Source organism: Sinocyclocheilus rhinocerous, unplaced genomic scaffold, assembly GCF_001515625.1.
Source record: "Sinocyclocheilus rhinocerous isolate Xijiao unplaced genomic scaffold, SAMN03320098_v1.1 scaffold897, whole genome shotgun sequence".
Taxonomy (NCBI): Eukaryota; Metazoa; Chordata; class Actinopteri; order Cypriniformes; family Cyprinidae; genus Sinocyclocheilus; species Sinocyclocheilus rhinocerous.
The window spans coordinates 1-18,267 of NW_015649224.1; the positions used below are offsets into that span (position 1 = coordinate 1).

At 37.9% G+C, this 18,267-nt stretch overlaps 1 protein-coding gene across 3 annotated transcripts in view; it reads left to right on the forward strand.

The window, feature by feature from the left end:
- Positions 1-17,852: 17,852 nt before the first annotated feature.
- LOC107710329 (ephrin type-A receptor 7-like) overlaps positions 17,853-18,267 on the forward strand; it is a 118,298-nt gene continuing 117,883 nt past the window's right edge. For all 3 annotated transcript variants that reach the window (XM_016515075.1, XM_016515074.1, XM_016515076.1), the window contains exon 1: positions 17,853-17,913. The gene's annotated coding sequence lies outside the window, so the exon portion shown is untranslated. The remainder of the gene's footprint in view (positions 17,914-18,267) is intronic.

Consider the following 18,267-nt stretch of genomic DNA (forward strand, 5'->3'; position numbering starts at 1 on the left):
CCAAATCTTAGATTGTCTGATTCGGTCTGATATCCTACATCAGTGTCATATGATCCTTCAGAAATCTTTTAAAATTCTGATTTGTTGCTCAAGAAACAATTCTTATTATCTTATTATTCAGCATTTATTTTAAATAGAAATCTTTTGTAACATTGTATAAGTCTTCACTGCCATTTTTGATTAATTTAATGCTCCCTTGCTGAATAAAAGTATTAATTTCTTTAAAAAAAAAAAACTTACTGACCTCAAACTGTTGAACTCTAGTGTGTGTGTACAATACATGTATACTTCCTCACAGGTAGCAAAGGTGATGGGGGCGGCACAGTGGCTCGGTGGTTAGCTCTGCTGTCTTACAGCAAGAAGGTCCCCGGTTCGAACCCCGGCAAGGATAGGAGGCCTTTCTGTGTGAAGTTTGCATGTTCTCCCTGTGTCTGTGTGGGTTTACTCCGGGTGCTCCAGTTTCCTCCCACAGCCCAAAGACATGCAGGTTAGGTTAAAGGTGCAGTAGGTGATTGTCTTCAGAAACATTTTTTGTTATGCTGGTTGAAAGTCTCTTCACATCCCAATCCCATTACGTTAGTTAAGTGGTCTAAATGTATTTATCTGTATTTATATATTCTGTGGAAGGCTTAGGACCAAGAAATGTTCATCCAATCAAAACGCTCGGTCCGAGCGTTTTAATTGGCTTTCCTACCTGCCTGTCAACTTATGTATTAGCATATCTCTGCGCACCCGGTTCGCGCAGACAGGATACGTCATCAGCGCATTCACACACGCTGTGCAGACAGAACGAGAATGGCAGGCAAACATCAACAACCTGATTTTCCTTCCTGGTATTGTAGTACTTTTAATGTTTTCTCACTGGTGAATGACACATGATGTAGCCCAGTGGTTCCCAATTCCAGTCCTCGCGCCAAAATGCATATTTTGCATGTCTTGCTTAGTTAACAACAAATTAAGTAATTCAGATAACCAGCTCGTTAGAAGTGAGCTACGTGCATGGACTGTTCCGATCGATATGATCCCTACACGGTGTTCATTGCTCCCTACTCCCTGAGCAGGGGAAATCTGTTGAACTTTACTTCACTTTGGAACATGGGCTGGAATTGGGAACCGCTGGTGTAGCCTATGTTGTCTCTCGTATTCTGGTCTGTGAGCGTATATGCGTTCAGGGGGTGTGGCTTTGGACGGCGATTGCAGGGAGGGTGGGACGTTCGCTTTCAGTGCTATCAAGCTAAAGTTAGCATTTTCCAAGATCTCCTACTGCACCTTTAACTGAACATTCTAAATTGTCCCCGGATGTGTGTGTAAAGACAAGACTTGTGTATGGATTAACTGGTTCTCGCCATGAATATAGCCTAATTTTAGTTTAATTTTTTAAGTTTAACTTAACTTAAACTTATGTTTAAAATTCAGTTATCTGCCAAAGAACATTTCTAATTAAGTTTTTCATCTAATATTTATTTAGATTTTATTTGAACTTCATTTCAATTAATGAAAATTATTTTCAATAATTTTAGTTTTAGTTAGCAGTAACAATACTAATCAACTAGTTGGTTATTGGCAAATTAGTCAGTTGACCATTGTAGCCTATCTCTAATGTGAATTTGAATCTGGTTTGTAGTGTCATTGCTCTGATGTGATTTTGTTTTGTTGTTTGATCTTTTCTGTCCATCATTTCCTGCCATCTTCCAATAAAAAGTGTCAAAAAGGCCAACATTAAAATAAATTTAAATTATAGTAATAAAACTTTAAAAAGGCCCAAAACAAAATATATTTGTTATCTGTATTTGATGTACCGTAAACTAGTGTGAAGGCGCACGACTCTCCGTCGCTTTACTGATAGTGCTGTGTTTCTCACACATGCAAAGAGAGAGAGCGAGAGTCTTGCATACCACGCTGAATCGACGCGCTACATTAGAGAGATTGTGGGACTTATTGATGGGCATAGTTTCTATTAGGTCAATTTTGTAATGGTATGTGTGTTTTCCACTTGCCAGAATGTAGTGTCTCGGTTTAAAGTTCAGTATTTGAGAGTCGTTTCATCATTCTACTGAATCGAAGTCAGATCACATTCCTAGTGCTGAATCAAAGTTCAACAAATACTTCAGAGCTGAGTCCTCCAAATCCTCCAATACAACTAAAACAAAGCATACAAGCATAGCAGATGTGTATTATTACAACAACAGCATGTTGTTACATTACTCAGAAATCCCTGCAGTGAATCCCTATGCAAAGAAAATGTGTTGAGAATAATTGGTGATATTTGTTAAAGTAAGCATCACTTTTGTGATTGTTCATTTTTTTCCTTGAACTAGGCTAAATATAAAATTTTTCCGTATAACATGTCCTGCACTGGCATGAATATTTCCTCATGTTTTGCAGCTTGAAAAATACCAGTGGGTTTGATTTTTAACTATCCAACCAAATACCACCCAGATCACTCTATCAACTTTTTTTTGCAATGTTCTATAAACCACTGCAAACACCTAAGCAACTTTTCAACAACACACTAACGGCGAATTTTGCTCAGGCATGACTTGCATTTTCTTCCGAAATTCCAGTGCTATTATGTAATTCCACACTTAGTGATGTGCTTACAGTATGTACATATGACTTGAAATGTGCTTTTAGTTTAATTTACACAGTCTTCTGATCGTACATGCACATGTCGCTCTGTTAGCTGGTCCTGCCCGGGAGAGTGCAGATGTGATGAAAAATTCAGGGCTGTTCTGTGGGTTGTGCAAGCTTAGAGTTGAGAATACTGTTAAATAGTGCAGAAGTCACAAAAGGCAGCGATTTAAAACACTACCTGGCTTCTTTCTTGCCCTAAGAGTTTAAGGCTGTGTGTGTATATTCAAGCTGGCAGTCTATCAGTATTGCTAACTCAGCACCAGAGTCTGTTACATTAGCATGTCCCAAGTTGGCCGTCCCATTTCTAGTGATTTCTGGAGTCTTCTTAGTAGAAGGTTTTATTCCAGGTTGATTAGACTTTATGTGTGAGAGACTGGAGATTTGAGAATGCCGTTTTTTTTTTTTTGGAGCAATTGAGCGGTTACAGGCTTGGCCAAGTGGACTTCCTCCTGTTTTAGGTCTGGACATGCAAGTGTGAAGACTCTGCTTAGTGCGACGCCACTTTTTGACATTCCAAACTTGTCTGGGCTGTCGTGTTCAAATGCTTCCCATCTGCGGTCCAGGCTGCTTGAAAACTAGCAGTGGAGCATTTGCATTTTAATTTGCATTCAATCACCCCTGTGTGAGTGTGTTTACGTGCATGTTTGCATTTATGGTGTCTTCTGAAAATTGCCTAGTGTTTTTCCGTTTTCCTTTTTTTTGTTATAGAGGCACTACGAACCTTAAATTTCAATCTGTCCGTTCAGGGTGAATGTAGATGAGCCTCCCAGTATCTTTTTTTCACTCACAGTCTGTATCTTTCTTTTCCTTTCCATACACAGATTTCATTAGCGATGTGATATGAACCAGGACTCTTGGACAGCGGTTCAGCAGAATATCTTTTTTTATTACTCACGCTGCCTCACACACGTACACCCACTCACTCTAACAAATTTAACATGATGTTTTCCTTGATTGCTAACACACAAAATATGATTCTGTTGGCCCAAAATCCCAAATCATTACTTCAGTTCTCAAAACAGACTCTCATTCAGAGCACAGATTTTTTTTCTTAACATTTTTACATTCAGAAGACACTCAGTGTCTACATGAAGCACAGGTTAAACCATTTTGAACGCTAATAAAGTGTTATTTTAGTATTATTTATATACTATTATAGTATTTATTAATATTTAAAATTATTAATAGAAAGCATATATTTAGATTTTCAGTTTTCATTTTAGTTTAAGTTTTATGATTTTATGTGCTTCTCATCTAATGCTTTTATTTTATTTCAGCTTTATTTCAATTAATGAAATTATTTGTAAGTGTTTTAATTTTAGTAACAATAACAACACTGTCTTAATATAGTTATCTAAAGTTTATCATAGCCATGAAATTACTTGATAAGTGTATTTCCTAGTGAAATGGTTTTGGCGTTACATATTGAAGACTGCCAATTTTAAATGCATATACCTACTAAAAGGGAATTTTGTCAATGTTTTGGTGTACTTTATCATGTAGTTTGAGTAGCAAAATTGTTCCCAATTCAGTCAAATATAAGTAAAAGATGGCTAATTGATTATTTGTCCAACAACCTATTACTCTTGTATTTTCACGTGCTTTAATTAAAGAGCATTAGCTGTTAGACAGTTTGCACTATCATTTTTTGTTTCGGACATGTATTAATTATGTATTAACAAGTTTTTTTTTCAGCTTTGATGGAAGAGAAAATGTTTTGGACTGAAGTGTTGAAATTTTTGTGGTTTGTAGTACAGATTGCGGTGTAGTTTCAAGGTTCTAGAAAACTGTATTTGTTTTAGCCCTTGAGGAAAAACTGTCAACAGGGAAGGTAGTTGCAGTGTCCACCTTACGTATGGCTTAGTTTATGTAGTTACGTAATTTCTCTTATTCTGCTCTTTCTCTCTCCCCAGTCTGCAGTATCACCTGTACTCTGTGTCATTCTTCCCTCTCCTCTTGACTTTCATTCTTTTTATTCAGCTCCACATTCTTAGGGCACCAGATGTAAGAGGCTGCTGGGCTTCAGGGCTTCTAAATGATTGGCAGTAAAGAAATGGAGAGAGAGACCCTCTCCCTGTGCTTTGATTAAACTCCCTGAGATCTGTCCATTAATGGATGGGCCTCTTCAGAGGATGTGTGGGCTGGTAGATATTGGGGTGCCACAGGAACCAGGGTTAGGACCTTTTCACTTTATGTGATGCCTCTCACATTTTTCATTTCAGCCTCCTAAATGGTTTCGCCTTCCGCTTTCCTTACAACCCGAAATTTAAATGTGGGCAATCTTTCCATTCCTCCACACTAAATAAGAAGATGGAAATGCCGCATGACCCACTCCGTGGCTAAATTACTCATCAAATGCATAGTCTTTTAACAGCATTGAGCATTGAAAGGGTATCTTAGATCATATTTCCTATGCCATCATTGATTAATGTTTCCTTTAAGGTAAACAAGTTTGGCAGATAATTTTCTCACCACAGGAAAATACACTCGTTGGTAGGAAAACCATTTATGGCACATTATTGGTCAAAAAGCTAGTGATGAACCACAATGGACTTTTGCAGTGTTCTGCCCACGTTTGTACATTCCATAGCCTATGTGCCTCAAGTGGTTTTGATTGGAAGCATTTGCTTCGATGAGCTTGAAATTGATGCAAGGTCTTCCAATGATGACCTTTTCTTTGCCAAAGGCAAGGGTCAATACAACACATCTGGGAAATTCAATGACCTTTGCCCTGATAGAGGCTAAAAAAATCAAACCAGCATTTTGAGGGCAAGCTTTGGTTAAATGGCTCTTTGGATTTGATTAGCATGAAGATTCAGCAACACTTACATGCTGAGTTTCTCAAAGGCTGCGTCCAAAATTGCATACTACTTTCAGATAAGTACTTACTTTGCGAAAAAGTATGTTCTATATAGTATGAATGTATGTATTATGAATGTGTAGTAGAAATGAAATCCAGATGTACTACATTTGTCAAGTTATCATTGTCATGTTACCTGCCAGCATCAGCCATTCGCAAATCCTCTCCCATAGTGTCCATCTTCAGAATCTTGACAGAAGTGCTACTTGCTATATTCATACTGTATGCACATGTCCTTTTTAAATCATTTTAATCATTTTAAGTTAAGTCATTTTAATCAAGCATTTGCTGTCAAATTGCTATTGTATCATAACTTGCACTCTTTCACATGGAAAAAAAGTATGCAGTATTCAGCATGGATGTTGTAGCAGATATTCCACTCTACACCTAGACAATAAACCCTTGTGCTGATTTACTGTAAGAATCCCAAACATGTATCAGCCACATGTGAGTAACAATATTGTCATGACTCATTTGATATTTTGGCTTCAGCACCCAAGTTTTTGATAGGTTGTGTATGACTAAACTGACAAATGTTTAGTCATACACAAGGAGGGTTTTAGTCATGCCAGGGGTCCAGACTGCGACCATTTTTTTCTGCCGGTGCGACTAATTTTTGTGAGCGGTTGCACTGGCGCGACCACCGCGTTGTTCAACTCATAAGCGCTGCCATTTCTGTTTCATTTGAAAAACATCAGACGGCAAACGAAACGAAAGCGAAACTAAACCGCTCTACGTTTCAGCTGCGCAGCGCGGACCGTTTATCAGCTCGAACCGTGACGCAAACAAACTTGTCCGAGCTTAGAATAGCTTTACTCGGGAGCCAAAGTTGATTTCGCGACACTGTTACTGCACAGATGCAACAGTGCTGCGAGATCCAGTGAGAAGCGTTTGAATTCGCCACACAATGATAAGGTTGCTGCGAGATCTAGTGAGAATCATTCAAATTCTGCACAGAAGTTGTGGTAGAAATAGTCGAATGCTTTACATCATTCATTTCAGGGTTTGTACAACCTTTTGAGAGAGAAATTCAAGCACTTTTCAATGACTTTCAAGCATTTCACACAACTATTTCCAGCACTTTAAAGTTCTAAAATGATCCACTTTGAATGTTATTTTTAATGGGATGACCAAAATATATTTTGTGGTAAACAAACACTTGTAAAATTAAAAAAATACATCAAATCAAAGTTATAACCAGTAGACGGCAGCAGAGGAGCACTTGTTGGCTTATTAGTCATTCATTTCTACTTTTTCTCTATATTTTGAAATTATAAAATCACTATTATAAAATATCAAATCATCAAGAAATCAGATTTTGTCAGAATTTGACACTTTGAAGTAAGAAAAGTCACAAAGTGACTTGAAAAACCAACTTTTCTTCAATTTGCTACTAAATCACACAATCACTGAAGTTGGTTAGTTCCATATTCTAGAAGAAAAATGGTACATTTAATAAGAGTGGAATATATATATATATATATATAGAGAGAGAGAGAAAGAGAGAGAGAGAGAGATTTTGCACCTGTTACTGTTGTTAATAAAAGTACATTTTGTTTGCATCTTTAACTCAAGCTTAGTGCTTTACTGTCAAATCTGTATAAACAATAAACAAAAAAAAACTAAATCAAGAAAAGAACATGTAATATTATTAGTATCTGCACTTATTAATGCAAAACAATAGTAATTTTATGATTAAATGATTTATATTTTAATACTCCTGCACACCACCCCCAGCACTACCAAATCTGCTCCTGGCGCCACCATCTGTAGAACTTAGTGGCGCTGGTGCCACTGCTCTCAAATGTTAGTCTGGAGCCCTGCATGCGGAGGTGTGATTCACTCCATGCTGATTCCGTCTGTTCTTACATTTATAAGAAAACACAGAGTGCACAGAGGCCACAATCCAGAATAAGACTTGTCTTTTTAATGGCCTCACTATAAACGTGGGGACTGTGGCTAGATCAACAGTCCTGTGGAAAGAAGCAATGAGGGCCATCTAATTAAATCCAAACAAGCTGATGGGAGCCATTCAGCACCTGATTTGCATAATTACTGGGATTTCCCCGACAATATGAGACAGCTGAGCAATGAGATCTGACAGTTGTACAAATGATAATGAAAAGCCTCGACTTTAGATGGAAGAAGAGAAAGATAAGTGGCATCTATTGTGAGACGTTGGATTTATACTTTTATAGGATGTTGCTTGAAATTTCTGGTATGTTTTTAGATTTGTTTTATTTGTGTTTTTATTTTGTATTATATTACAGTAAGTAGAGAGTCTGTTCCCAGATCAGAGCTTAAAGGAACCCTGCAGCACAGATGTCATTGCGACTTATATATTTCTCATCTATTCACTAAGTCGGTGAGGACAAGCTTTCTCTCCCTCCTGCCATCCATTCATCCCTCCATCTTTCTGCAGTTTAACAGGCACAGACCTGTTATTTTAACTTATCGACTCGCCTGGCTGTATTATTTTACAAGCTGCCCGGTTGTGCTGCCTATTGATTGATCAGCTGTCGAGAGTATGGATTTCTGTGGTTCCGTGATGTGCCGTATTGATGGATGGCCAGTCGGGCCCCGTTCTCTCCTGACCCCAGACCTTTCCGTCTCTCTATCTTTCTCTCACACATACACCTTTGACTTGCCTTCATTCATCAATAGGATGGTGATCAATGTCTATAGTAATAATGGAAAGATGGAGGGGGTGGGGAGAATTAGTGAGTTTGGACTGATGATTTGATATGATGAGAGGGGTTGGATGGATGTGATTTCAGTGTTGATTTGGAAGAGTTTGGTTTGGCATTGTTCTCATTTTTCTTTTTCACATACATGCTTTACATTTTTCAAATGTTTGGGGTTAGTATGATTTTTAAAGGTTTTGGAAAGAAGTCTCTTATGCTCACCAAGGCTGCATTAATTAGATACAGTAAAAACATTAATATCGTGAAACATTATTACAATTTAAAAGAACTGGTTTCTATTTTAATATATTTTAAAATGCAATTTATTCATGTGATGGCAAAGCTGAATTTTTCATGGCCATTACTCTGGTCTATAGTATCACATGATTCTTCAGAAATCATTCTAACATTCTTATTTTCTGCTCAAGAAGCATTTCTTATTGTTATCAATGTTGAAAACAGATGTGTTGATTGACTTTGTCAGGATTCTTTAAATTGACGTGACGTGACGTGACATGTGGCCAAGTATGGTGACCCATACTCGGAATTAGTGCTCTGCATTTATCAGAATGTTGAAAAGAACAGCATTTGTTTGAAATGGAAATCTTATGTAATAATTAGGGCTGCACGATAAATCGCATGCGATATTTAACGCGCATCTTGTCAGAAAAGCCGGTTCTGTAATCAGCGGTAAATCTCCATCACGTGCGTGCTTTCACATTGAGCAGCATTAACTACACAGAGCCGTTGTTCACTGACGAGCTGCGCAAAAAATCGTGCGAATATGAACGTGGTGTTGCGCAGCTCGTCAGTGACAAATGTCGTCAGTGACAGTGTCTTTTCTGACAAGATGCGCGTTAAATATCGCATGGGATTTATCGTGCAGCCCTAGTAATAATGTAAAAGTTGTTATTGTCATTTGATCAATTTAATGCATCCTTACTGAATAAAATAATTAATTTATTTTCAAAAAAAGAAAAAGACTTTTTCAAATCAAGATTAGATAAGTGCAGTACACAATACACACCAATGTGCATAAGAGATTTTTTTTTTTTACATTAAAAATAAATAAACATTTTGGTTTGATTCACAATTATTTTATGAATCAAGACAATATTTATAGTGTTTTAAGTGTATCATGTCTTTCAAAACATGAGGGTTGTATATTTGTATAAGTATATAAGTTCATTATATTGAGCACTTTTTAAAATTATTTTTATTATTTATTTTTTTGCCAACTGAGGGATGTGCCAAATATTTTTTTCTGATATTTAACTTAAAATATTTTTTATGCATTCTATCAGTTTACTGTCCAGATACACTGATGTATCAAAGTAGAGGTCTGCGCGGGACTATTTTTTTTAGTCCTGCTCCCACCCGCTCCAGCAAGGTTATATTCCACACTCACCCATTCCCGCTATATATTCACTCTTTGTTCACCCGCTGTCCGCTTAGAATAATTTTCTTCCCGACCCGACCGTTCCCGCTAAATTTAGATCTCGTTTCCAGAATCTCACATTTAAATTTCCGCTACTGAAAGAAAGAGAGATTGGCTAACAAAGAAAAGTATAGTCTGCACACAATTGTATGTTATTTTATTCGTCTTGTCAAGAGTCTTGAATTTATTGACTTTGACTTGAATTTATATGAATTATCTTAAGACACAAAATTCGTTTAATATTTTATGCAACACAGTAGCAAAAAAAGTGTCAGAGAAAATAAAAATGTACAAAAATTTTATTTATTTTTATTAGTCTTGTCAGGATACAATTCGTTTAACATTTACATATGATGCGATTTCATTTTTTCCTTTCTCTTGTCTGTCATTTAAAATGATAGGCTAAGCAAAATATAAACAAAACTGCGTTGAACGTCCTTCAAGGACAGCGCATCCACACTTTGCTCCATCCTTATTCTGCTCTGTCAGTCATCGACAACCTGCCTGTTCTGTCTGAGGGCCGTACCACCGGTACAGCCTGCTCTGAGCATCGTTATGCACATGCTGCGCACAGACCCCGCAAATAAAACTCGTGACGCAGAAAGCATGCATGCATAACAGTCCGAGTGCAGGCTGTACCGGTGGTCAATAAGAATAAAGCACAGATATTCTGTTCTGAATGGATGTCGGGAACGCGTCCTTCAAGGACAGCGCATCCACACTTTGCTCCATCCTTATTCTGCTCTGTCAGTCATCGACAACCTGCCTGTTCTGTCTGAGGGCCGTACCACCGGTACAGCCTGCTCTGAGCATCGTTATGCACATGCTGCGCACAGACCCCGCAAATAAAACTCGTGACGCAGAAAGCATGCATGCATAACAGTCCGAGTGCAGGCTGTACCGGTGGTCAATAAGAATAAAGCACAGATATTCTGTTCTGAATGGACGTCGGGAACGGGATATTGTTAGACCGCCCGCTCCCATTCAAATTACACCAGAGTTACCGAGCGCTACCGGTCAAATACCGGTTAAATTCGGGAATTGAATCCCGGAATGCAGACCTCTATGTCAAAGTATGTTGACCACATGTTTGGTTTCTGCTCAAATTTAAATGACAAGCAGTTGTAGTATCTTTGTGTATGTTTGTGTCACAGTGTGTAAGGAAAAATAAGTTTAGACTGCCAATCAAGATCATCAGTGATGATATTTAGTTTGATGACATCAAGCTTTCTGAACATAAGCCCACCCCACTGTAAACAGCCATGGGTGGGAGTGTGGGGATGTGTGAGAGTGAGGACAGCAGAGGAAAATTCACTCCACATCCTCATAGTATCTTTAATATCACCTCTGTAATCCAACATTTAGTGTGTTAGAGGAGAAGGAGAAGATACAAGGGCAGGGGAAGTCGTCGTCTTTGAGAATGAATGAATGAGACAGGTGGGAGTGCTGGAGAGAAGAACGGCCCTCCTCCTGTCAGGGGCGTGAAAGGGAGGTGATGTGGTAATGTGGCGAGAATCAGAGTCTAATTTGATCTAAAGTGGATTCCTAAATTGAGAGAGGGGAAAAAAGTCTTCCCCCCCCTCTCTCTTCCATTTACGTAACCACCCTTCCACATTTTTGACTCTGTTGCTTATTAACAACGACAGAGAGAGAGAGAGAGAGAGAGAGAGAGAGAGAATTAGGGATGGGGGAGGAGTTATTCCCTTACACTGTCCTCCTTTCCTTTCCTTTCTTTTCCTGGTGTTCCTAGTAATGCACCAACAAGAAAATTATTGGTTGAAACAGAACATGAAAAAAAATCGGGAAGCATTGTATCAAATACTGTAAATGCTAATTAAAAATTGCAACGGCGTCATAAATTGTTATTCAAAAGTTTGGGGTCAGTATAAGTTTTTAATTGTCGTTGAAAGAAGTGTTTTGCTCACCAAGGCTGCAGTACAAAAAAAAAAAAATGTTAAAAAACGTTATATTTTTACTCCACACTTATGAAGAGTACAGGTGCATCTCAATAAATTAGAATGTCGTGGAAAAGTTCATTTATTTCAGTAATTCAACTCAAATTGTGAAACTTGTGTATTAAATAAATTCAATGCACACAGACTGAAGTAGTTTAAGTTTTTGGTTCTTTTAATTGTGATGATTTTGGCTCACATTTAACAATCCACGACATTCTAATTTATTGAGATGCACCTGTAGTGTATATTTAAGTGCATTAGCATTTCTTAATATTTATAATATTTAATAACTAAATTACTTTTCTTTATAACTAAATAACTATTATTATTTTGGTGAATCCCTCATCTTTATCATTACCTTTGAACCAAATTTTACTTGTCTAGGCTTGCCGCGATAGACGGTGATACCGGTGTTAAGCCGCAACACCGGTTACGTCACTTGCCCACCGCGTCACCGACCCCCACCGTCGTTTTGATTTTTTATAGAAATAAAAATCATTTAGTTCAGTAAAAGAACAGACACTACAATTAAAAACTGAACGCGGCTGCTCAATGCAGCGTGCCGAACGACCTTGTGTCCACTAAGTTCCTCCATAACCTCATATTGCAGTGATCTCAAATTCTCAAAGAGCACAATGAACCGTTCTGATGCCAACCCCAACTGAATTAAACCCTCTTGACTTCATAAGGGGAAAATCCTGACCAACATGGACAGGAACACAAAGGGCGAGAGAGTGAGATGCCAAACAGCGGCTACAGCTACAACTGCTGTGGCATAGTCGACACAAGCATCCTGTTTTGCGCACAAACAAGCAGCTCTCGTCTGAATAAAACTTTTAAATCTTTTGCTTGACTTCACTAGATGAAATGGAGGTACCAACAACGATAAGGCTTCAAATTCAATTATTGAGGTGTGTCTGAAAGCTCCACTAAAACTCCTCTCACTCAGAAAAGAGCTCTGGTTAGCACAGAGGGCTCACCATGACATTTAAAAAAAAAAACTACAGCAATCAACACAGGTTAAGTGGGACAGAAGGTCGAGAAACAAGGGTGGGTGTGTGTATGTGCCTCTCAGAATTTGTGGATGTTCAAGGTATGTGTGCGTTCTTACTATTGGTACTAGTCAACCACCAAACATCCACCCAAAACTTAAAATTTCTTCAGAAGATGTAAAATTCTAGTTGTACAACATTTTTGCTAGTAGAACACTTCTGTCACTTTGAATGTGCATTAGTCAGAGCTGTCTGTTGTCTCTTTGATGCTTTCTAATCATTTTGACTTGGCTCACATCTCATAATCGTTATGTAAGCACATGCTCTGGCTGACAGCACTCTAGTCTCCACTCAGGGAGTTGGTCACATGACCTGCCTGCTCTCAGCCCAACCCTTATTGGTAACTGCTGTCTTCATTCGTGACGTTTATTTCAAAATGAGGAATTATGGATTTGTGATGAACCTGGCTGTATAGGCAATTTTGGGAGATGCTTGGGATGGCACTCAAAATGTAATTGCATATTTTGCAGAATATATATAAAAACAATAAGGCTTAAATATAATGGTAAAATATATGCATGCTTCTCAACAGTCATGAAACTCTATTTCATAATTTTTCTCTATATACTTTTCAAAAGTTTGGGGTTGGTAAGATTTTTTTTTTAAATGTTTTTGAAAGATGCTTTCCAAGGCTGCATTTATTTGATTTAAAATACAGTAAAACTGTTAAATCATATACAATCTAAAAAAAAATCTATTTGAATCTATTTTAAAATGCAATTTATTGCTGTAATGGCAAAGCTACATTTTCTAAAAGTCATTACTCCAGTATTCAGTGTCACATGATCTTTCAGAAATTGTTCTAATATGCAGATTTGGTCAAGAAACATTTCTTACTATTATCAATGTGGAAATCAGTTGTGCTGCTTAATAATTTGTGGAAACCGTGATGCATCTTTTTAAGGATTCTATGATGAAAAAGAGTTAAAAAGCATTGATCTCAAATGGAAATCTTTTGTAAGATGATAAATGTCTTTACTCTTGACTCATCTAATGTATCCTTGCAGAATAAAAGTAATAATTTCCTTTGAAAAAATAAAATTGAATATCCTACTGACCCCAAAATTGAACTTTTTTTTATTTGAAAATAAATTATGTAAAATGTAGTTTCATGACAGGCACAAAATATTTAAAACTGGTACATTTTCTCAATTCACTCGCTATTGTCAGATGTGGCCTAATTTAATTTTGGATTATTCATACGCCTCTCATACTCGCATACAAAAGTAAAAATCTGCCATTACTCGCTTAATTCCAAATCATTTTCACAGAACATGAGACAAAGCAGCTTTCAAAGCTGTGCATGAAAGTCTTAAGGCATTCAATGACCATTTAATGACCCTGAATCACTTGTTAAACACATTAACTTTTTTCCCTTCTGACAGCTCAAAGGTTCTGGTGGGTAGACGATGACGTTATGAGTGAGCCAAGCTTCAGCGTTTAGGAAGACTGAATCAATAGGAAGCTGTCATTCACATCTACGTCAGCACATGGACCTGCCATAACCCGACTCCACACGGTCACAGCCCATGACTCAAGCCACCTCTCACTGACCAACCGCAGAAAATCTCTTGCACCTCGACTTCCGCTCAACCCCCTTTTCCTGAAAACAACTTTTCATTTGTGACTGCCTCCAAGGCTACCGATGTCAAGATCATGTAAGAGCCAAGCAAGTCGGTTTTGGGAAGTATGTCGTGTTGTGTTGGCTCGGAGGGGGGTTGTGTTTTTATAAGCATGCGTTTGCCACAGTGACCCATTTCGAGACTATGCCAAGCTGATCAGAAAGAAGAGCGAGAAGGACTGAGAGGTCCTTGTGAATACGCCTCCCCCTTGTGCGGAAACCCAGGCAAGCAGCTGTTATTATGATTCAGCGGCTTGTGCGTGTACGTGCGAGCGTTTCCATAGAACCCTAGAGAAAAGCGAGCTCTCTTTAGACCCCAATGGCAGAGCTGAAAGTTTAATGAGGTCATAAGGGTCTGTATGGGGCTTCAACTTAATGCGCTTTGCCATTCGGTTGGCTTTAATGGCCACAAGCACACACACACACACACATAGAGAGTTCATTTAAGTTGGTGTGTGTGTGTGCTTATTGTTTGGCCGATGAGTGTTCCACAGGTCTCTGGACTCTGATTGGTGCGTTCTGAGCCTGCATGTGCTTTATGTATATAAGCCGATAAGCTGCATGGAAGCGAGTTTAACAACATGTGGCTAATCCCCTCTATTGAATTTTATGGTTCTCATATTATCATTCTTTCACTGGGATTTACATAAGTGTGTTGGGTTTGACGGAGATTAGTGCCCTTGTGACATAAGCACATCCTTCAGGCAGTCCTCTTTATGATGTTGTCTTTGTTTCTTCAAAGGTTAATTTGGTTTTTTTGGGGGGGTGAGGGAATAATTCTGCTTCCAAACCTGTTTGACTGACTTTCTTCTGTAGAACAAAAAATGAAATGTTTAGCAGAATGTCTAAGCTGCCCTTTTTTGTATAGTGAGTGTAAATGGGGACTATGACTGTCAAGCATGTCCAGTGAACAATGACTTAAATAACCCAGAGCTATTGCATGGCTTCATATCATTTGGAATATAGTGCTTGAGTTTTATGACCTGTTTTATGACACTTTAATGCTGCTTTTGCATTTTTTGGAAGCTTGAAAGCTCTATTAATTGTAATTACACGGAAAAGAGTGACTTTAAAGTCACGATGATATTTTCAACCATATTGTGATGTACATCTGAGCGAAACAGATTAATGAAAGAGAAAATATGTAGTACGGAGACTTGGATCTGTCAGTTGTTGATTAGATGGAGGCAGATCTGAATGTGAGCTTGAAGTTGATTGTAAGAAAAGGGCACGGTTTAAGCATACAAAATGAGTAGAGAAGTTCGGCATACATCAAAATCTGTTTTCACCGGAAGATCGAGTTATGACATGATTGAAAAAATTACTAGCTCAATTTTTTTTTTATTAAAACATATGCATGGATAAATCATTCACAATAAGATCTAGCACATGCATTTAGAAAACAGACTTCATTAAGAGCACATTTCAAATCTATACTTTTGTGTTTAACAAAAGAAAGTCAAATGGGTTTGGGGTTCATTTTTGGTTGAACGTTTCCTCCTTGTTTTCACATTTTTTATGTTTTTCTGTCTCTTACTTAGTCTGACCCCGCTGTGTCTCTCTGACTGCCGTGGTTCTCTAAGAATGTCTGCATTGTGTAGTATAACCTAGTCTGGCACAGCCTCTCTTTCTATTTTTCTGTGTCTCTTGAAGTTCAGATCAGTAGGGGGCCTGTGTCAGCAGAAATCAAATGGCATCTTGTCCCCTAAAAGTAGAGAGACTGAGCAACAGCTGTTCTGAGGGGGGAAAAAACCCCACTTCAACCAACTGAAGTAATGTCAGAACACTGAAAATTATGCCTGTGTTTACCACAGAAAACCTTGGGAATGTAAAATACTCACCCCTCACTACATGTTTTTTCCCCCCTCATAATACTTGGCAGTAACCACAAGTCTACAAGGCTAAAGAGTCATGCTGTGAGATATAAGTGCTCTCATGGCAGAAATGCACAACAACTCTGAAAGAGCCTTCTGCAGCTCATCTGGCTTGTTGTGAAGTGGCATTCAGACTAGTGTTGTGATGTCAGAGCCCGTGCGCATGTGTGAGTACGGAGTCTGTGTCAGCGACGTACAGTGGTGGCATTTTGCTGGTGTCACGTGGCTGTGTGTTTTACAGCAGAGAGTAGAGCAAAGAGAAACAAGCATTTTGGAAGCAATAAATAATGAATAATTCAGCTTCTGATAACCCACCATGCAAAATGAGGGCAGAGATATGTGGCATAGTGTGGGCCCTTTATTACACTAATTAGGCAAACATCCATTCAAAAGTTTGGATTCAGAATAATATATAATATACCATATAATATTTAAATATACGTTTGCCTAATAGGTGCACCCACATATATTATAATTTGGCTGAGCAAATGTTTTACTGTAGTTTTGATCACAATATATATATATTATATATATTAAATATTATATAATATAATATAACTGTATGTTTCATGATAATACTATGGCTTATTAAATGCCTTGTCAAAAGTATCATCTTAATGCGAATATATAGAAATGAACCGTATTAAAATATTATATTTAATATGAATAATTATTAGTACATTTAATATCTAATATATATTAAGAAATGATTTACACTTTAAAATATATAAAAAACACAAATGTTTACATTTGTAACAATATTTCCCAATATTACTGTTTTACTGTATTTTTGATCAAGTAAATGCAGCCTTGGTGAGAATTCTTATTGAAAGAGACATCATTCAAAAACATAACTTGCAGACCCCAGACTTTTGAATCGTAGTGCAGTTGTCCTGCAGACATGGAAAGACATGTTTTCCCTTATAAGTCATCTTGTTTTGTACAGATTTAGGCAGAGTGTTGAATAAGAGAGGCAGTGGAGCTGTCCAGGGTGCTTAAACTGTGTTTGTGAGTGCTGGGCATTGTCTGTGGTTCTGAATTATAGGCTACATGGCAACAAGCCTTGTCCAAGGTGCTGATTCAGAGCCCAAGCTCTATTTGTGTCAAGGGCATCTTTTTAAAGTGTTTCAACTTGCCTAAGTTAGTTTACACAGTCCTGTACTTGTCCGAATTGCTGAATAACAACATTCAAGGGTTCACTGCTCATTTTAATTTAGTTTAGAAGCAGAGTTTCACATTAGGGCTTTGTAATTGTAGAAATGCAGCAGAAATGACAAATGGCAACATGAATTTGCTTCACAGGCCTCTTGGGCTCTATTGCATTGTAAAACATTTATTTTCTCTTTAGAAAATTAATGTTTAAATGTTAAACCAGCACATTGTATCACAGACTGTATTCACTGGCTGAAATCCATCAAGATTCTTGTGCTTTGCAAAACTGTTCGACATTATCAGCTGATGACCTGTGCTCTTCATTTCACTAAGTGCAGCTCTGTAGGTCTGTCAGTTCCCATTTGAGCTCTAATGCGCCTCTGATGCAGTCACCCTCCAGATCAACAGCCCGTCCGCTGGGACTGTGTGTTCATTATTATTAAACACTATATCAGCTCTATGTGTTCTGACAGTGAGAAAGAAAATGCACAACATATAATTGCAATTTAATGATTCTGATACCTTATCAGTTCTTATATTGTTTCTCTCTTGATTTGTTTTTGTTTTTTTTCCTCCAGTTGTCTTGCTGAATTCTAAGGAGTCCCAGGCAGAGCTGGGTTGGACCTCATATCCTTCTAATGGGGTAAGACCTTCATGTTTATTTATTAGATCATCATAGATGTAGACTATACCATGGTTTTAGTTAAGTGGAACTACTGTAAATCCAACATATACAGTAGTTCGTTGTAGGGCTGGGCGATATGGCGACATTATCGTATATCGATGATGTCGCGTAAGTATCGCGATGTCGATGTCAACAGTCGGGTAACAGACGATTATCGACATTATCGGGAAAAAATGACAAATTATAAACCTAGTAAGTTGCAAAAAATATTTTACATAGCCCCATAGTCACCATACAGGTCTTTTTGCATGCAAGAATGAAATAATTTAGTAGGAGGGTTGGGAATGAAAAGCTATTCCGATTTCGGAAAGC